Source organism: Schistocerca piceifrons, chromosome 7, assembly GCF_021461385.2.
Source record: "Schistocerca piceifrons isolate TAMUIC-IGC-003096 chromosome 7, iqSchPice1.1, whole genome shotgun sequence".
Lineage (NCBI taxonomy): Eukaryota > Metazoa > Arthropoda > Insecta > Orthoptera > Acrididae > Schistocerca > Schistocerca piceifrons.
In genome coordinates this window covers 534,297,982-534,303,471 of record NC_060144.1, presented here as the reverse complement: position 1 = coordinate 534,303,471, position 5,490 = coordinate 534,297,982, and the positions used below count along the sequence as shown (strand labels likewise).

The window sequence follows — 5,490 nt, the reverse complement described above, 5'->3', positions numbered from 1 at the left end:
GGCACGTACTTCAAACTTTTAGAATTCTGTCATCAATAAATCTGTGGAAATACGGCTGGCGGACGCCAGTAACAATCGCAATGGCAGTTTCCAGTCAGATAATGCATGGAAATCTTTTACGGAAATGCCGGCCGCGGTGGTCTCACGGTTCTAGGCGCGCAGTACGGAACCATGCGACTGCTACGGTCGCAGGTTCGAATCCTGCCTCGGGCATGGATGTGTGTGATGTCCTTAGGTTAGTTAGGTTCAAGTAGTTCTAAGTTCTAGGGGACTGATGACCACAGCAGTTGAGTCCCATAGTGCTCAGAGCCATTTGAACCATTTACGGAAAAAACTTCGCTGTCTGCATGTGGAGCGCCGTTATCCGATTTGACCGAGTGAAAGCGATCGATCCAATATCGACGAGGCGCGCTTTCACCACGAAGGGAACCGACAGCGGTGCAGAGATCTGCAGCAGAAGCACACGCATGCTGGCAGCGACAACTTGGTACTCCACGACACCGCCGGCTCGGCTTTAAACATGAGGGTTCATAGTACTTTCGCCAGTATAACCTGAAGATGGCCCGACGACTCTGCGCCGAAATATCCTGGCAGGAAGCTGTTCGCATCCGACAGTTCGCAAGGTTCGCAGGAGAGCTTCTGTAAAGTTTGGAAGGTAGGAGACGAGGTACTGGCAGAAGTAAAGCTGTGAGTACCGGGCGTGAGTCGTGCTTCGGTAGCTCAGTTGGTAGAGCACTTGCCCGCGAAAGGCAAAGGTCCCGAGTTCGAGTCTCGGTCGGGCACACAGTTTTAATCTGCCAGGAAGTTTCATATCAGCGCACACTCCGCTGCAGAGTGAAAATCTCATTCTGGAAACATCCCCCAGGCTGTGGCTAAGCCATGTCTCCGCAATATCCTTTCTTTCAGGAGTGCTAGTTCTGCAAGGTTCGCAGGAGAGCTTCTGTAAAGTTTGGAAGGTAGGAGACGAGGTACTGGCTGAAGTAAAGCTGTGAGTACCGGGCGTGAGTCGTGCTTCGGTAGCTCAGTTGGTAGAGCACTTGCCCGCGAAAGGCAAAGGTCCCGAGTTCGAGTCTCGGTCGGGCACACAGTTTTAATCTGTCAGGAAGTTTCATATCAGCGCACACTCCGCTGCAGAGTGAAAATCTCATTCTGGAAACATCCCCCAGGCTGTGGCTAAGCCATGTCTCCGCAATATCCTTTCTTTCAGGAGTGCTAGTTCTGCAAGGTTCGCAGGAGAGCTTCTGTAAAGTTTGGAAGGTAGGAGACGAGGTACTGGCAGAAGTAAAGCTGTGAGTACCGGGCGTGAGTCGTGCTTCGGTAGCTCAGTTGGTAGAGCACTTGCCCGCGAAAGGCAAAGGTCCCGAGTTCGAGTCTCGGTCGGGCACACAGTTTTAATCTGCCAGGAAGTTTCATATCAGCGCACACTCCGCTGCAGAGTGAAAATCTCATTCTGGAAACATCCCCCAGGCTGTGGCTAAGCCATGTCTCCGCAATATCCTTTCTTTCAGGAGTGCTAGTTCTGCAAGGTTCGCAGGAGAGCTTCTGTAAAGTTTGGAAGGTAGGAGACGAGGTACTGGCAGAAGTAAAGCTGTGAGTACCGGGCGTGAGTCGTGCTTCGGTAGCTCAGTTGGTAGAGCACTTGCCCGCGAAAGGCAAAGGTCCCGAGTTCGAGTCTCGGTCGGGCACACAGTTTTAATCTGCCAGGAAGTTTCATATCAGCGCACACTCCGCTGCAGAGTGAAAATCTCATTCTGGAAACATCCCCCAGGCTGTGGCTAAGCCATGTCTCCGCAATATCCTTTCTTTCAGGAGTGCTAGTTCTGCAAGGTTCGCAGGAGAGCTTCTGTAAAGTTTGGAAGGTAGGAGACGAGGTACTGGCAGAAGTAAAGCTGTGAGTACCGGGCGTGAGTCGTGCTTCGGCAGCTCAGTTGGTAGAGCACTTGCCCGCGAAAGGCAAAGGTCCCGAGTTCGAGTCTCGGTCGGGCACACAGTTTTAATCTGCCAGGAAGTTTCATATCAGCGCACACTCCGCTGCAGAGTGAAAATCTCATTCTGGAAACATCCCCCAGGCTGTGGCTAAGCCATGTCTCCGCAATATCCTTTCTTTCAGGAGTGCTAGTTCTGCAAGGTTCGCAGGAGAGCTTCTGTAAAGTTTGGAAGGTAGGAGACGAGGTACTGGCAGAAGTAAAGCTGTGAGTACCGGGCGTGAGTCGTGCTTCGGTAGCTCAGTTGGTAGAGCACTTGCCCCCGAAAGGCAAAGGTCCCGAGTTCGAGTCTCGGTCGGGCACACAGTTTTAATCTGCCAGGAAGTTTCATATCAGCGCACACTCCGCTGCAGAGTGAAAATCTCATTCTGGAAACATCCCCCAGGCTGTGGCTAAGCCATGTCTCCGCAATATCCTTTCTTTCAGGAGTGCTAGTTCTGCAAGGTTCGCAGGAGGGCTTCTGTAAAGTTTGGAAGGTAGGAGACGAGGTACTGGCAGAAGTAAAGCTGTGAGTACCGGGCGTGAGTCGTGCTTCGGTAGCTCAGTTGGTAGAGCACTTGCCCGCGAAAGGCAAAGGTCCCGAGTTCGAGTCTCGGTCGGGCACACAGTTTTAATCTGCCAGGAAGTTTCATATCTTATTGATGTTTCCTCGCGTTGCTTTAGTCATTGATGATAAATGTAATTGAAACGAGGGTGGAAGGAAAAAATCGCATTCGTAGTTAGGAGTACACTACTGGCCATTAAAACTGCTACACCACGAAGATGATGTGCTACAGACGCGAAATTTAACCGACAGGAAGAACATGCTGTGATATGCAAATGATTAGCTTTTCAGGTTGGCGCCGGTGGCGACACCTACAACGTGCAGACATGAGGGATGTTTCCAACCTATTTCTCATACACAAACAGCAGTCGACCGGCGTTGCCTGGTGAAACGTTGTTGTGACGCCTCGTGTAAGGAGGAGAAATGTGTACCACCACGTTTCCGACTTTGATAAAGGTCGCATTGTAGCCTATCGCGATTGCGGTTTATTGTATCGCGACATTGCTGCTCGCCTTGGTCGAGAGCCAATGACTGTAAGCAGATTATGGAATAGGTGGGTTCAGGAGGGTAATACGGAACGCCGTGCTGGATCCAAACGGCCTCTTATCATTAGCAGTCGAGATGACGGGCATCTTATCCGCATGGCTGTAACGGATCGTGCAGCCACGTCTCAATCCCTGAGTCAACAGATGGGGACGTTTGCAAGACAACAACCATCTGCACGAACAGTTCGACGACGTTTGGAGCAGAATGGACTATCAGCTCGGAGACCTTGTCTGCGGTTATCCTTGACGTTTTATCACAGACAGGAGCGCCTGCGATGGTGTACTCAACAGCGAGTGCACGAATGGCAAAACGTAGTTTTTTCGGATGAATCCAGGTTCTGTTTAAAGCATCATGATGGTCGCATCCGTGTTTGGCGTCATCGCGTTGAACGCACATTGGAAGCGTGTATTCGTTTCGTCATCGCCATACTGGCGTATCACCCGGCGTGATGGTATGCGGTGCCTTTCGTTACACGTCTCTTGTTCACACTGAAGGCACTTTGAACAGTGGACGTTACATTTCAGATGTGTTACGACCCGTGGCTCTACCCTTCATTCGATCCCTGCGAAACCCTACATTTCAGCAGGATAATGCACGACCGCAGGTTGCATGTCCTGTACCGGCCTTTCTGGATACAGAAAAATGTTCGACTGCTGCCCTGGCCAGCACATTCTCCAGATCTCGCACCAACTGAAAACGTCTGGTTAATGGTGGCCGAGCAACTGGCTCGTCACAATACGCCAGTGACTACTCTTGATCAACTGTGGTATCGTGTTGAAGCTGCATGGGCAGCTGTACCTGTACACGCCATCCAAGCTCTGTTTGACTCAATGCTCAGGCGTATCAAGGCCGTTATTACGGCTGTTCTGCGTACTGATTTCTTAGGATCTATGCACCCAAATTGCGTGAAAATGTAATCACATGTCATTTCTAGTATAATATATTTGTCCAATGAATACCCATTTATCATCTGCATTTCTTCTTGGTGTAGCAATTGTAATGGCCAGTAGTGTATATCAGAGCGATCATTGATGTAAAATGCTAGCCGTTATGATGAAATGATGACATTATCTGGCAAGTCACAGGTATCAAGAAATGTGTCAAATCAGCATTAGTGTTGAAGGACGACATGACAACAGCATTAAACCTACTGTCCCGCATAACAATCTTTTGTATGAGAAACTCCATGTATACACCAGGAGTTTGACGTAGGTCACGTCAAACAACGGGTGAAACAAATGACGGGGCTCCACATCCACAAGGCTTCTATTGAAACCGATATCACCGGTGTTAGCCTACTCAGTGCCAGTCGCTGCAGTTCGAAGCCAGCCGCTGTCTTCCAGAACTAGAGTGGCAGAGTGACCAGTAATTATCGCGGCGCGAGAGTAATTGGGGCGAGAATGATGGCACACGGCGCTCCGGCGAGCAGCCTGTGTCCCGCTGCGTCCACAGCCGCAGGGCGCTTGGGAGAGGAAGAGACCGTCCCGTCGTAATTCCTTAAACGAGTCCGATGAATTATTTAAAGCGGCGGTCGCCGCAGTGATAAAAACGCCTAAGTGGCCGCTTATACGGCGAGAGACGCTCGCGGCTGCCCACTGAACTTTGATTCCGAGCCACGCCCTCCGGAGCCCTGGAGCGAAGGGACAGACCAAAAACGAAAACGAGAGATAGAGAAAGAAGACAGTCACAGAGCACAGTGACCGGGCCGAGGGAGAGAAAAGATTCTTCCCGGCTATTGAGGCCGGCGGTAGCGGGAGAGGTGCATTTAAGAATGATTAAATGAAGAGATGATTGCGTAATGCGCGGCGTTTGTGACTGCAGATGTGGCCGCTGGCACTCGGGGTACGGCCAGGGACCGCTCGCTCGCCGGCTACCGAGACCGCTTCGTGACTGTTTTTATGGGCGCAGGGACCTCGCCTACCTCTGAAATCACTGTTATTCCGCGCCTGCCGCAGCTCGTGCGTCTGGTCTCAATGCGCGGGCACGCACGTGTGTGTATGTCTGTGTGTGTGTATGTGTGTGTGCGTGTGTGTGTGTGCGTGCGCACCCTTCCCAGGACCTTCCCTGGCGGCATACAGACGAGTCAGAGACAAGGGTAAAAAATAGAAAAAAGGCAACCGGGCGGATAAAATAATAATGCGCGGTTTTGCTGCCGTGGCCTTTCAGCCGCACGCATTTCATTAGCGTCCAGATGGAGGCCGAGCTATCATTGCCGTGGCCACAACCGCCACAGAGCTGTGGCGTCGCGTTTAGCGTCGTATACTTAGACGGCGCAGCAATGACGGGTGTTCGGTGACATCAGCCAGCAGGCCGCGGGCCTAACAGGAGCGTTTAGAGGGGGAGGGGGTGGGGGGAGGGGTAATGTGATGGCCCGGCCGCTACGTGTCGCCCCTAGGAATGCGCTCGTCCCAATAA

At 51.7% G+C, this 5,490-nt stretch overlaps 1 non-coding gene across 1 annotated transcript; it reads left to right on the top strand.

The window, feature by feature from the left end:
• Positions 1-2,213: 2,213 nt before the first annotated feature.
• On the top strand, positions 2,214-2,288 carry Trnas-cga. Its single transcript has one exon. It is a non-coding gene; the product is annotated as a tRNA-Ser (tRNA).
• The last annotated feature ends 3,202 nt before the right edge of the window (positions 2,289-5,490 follow it).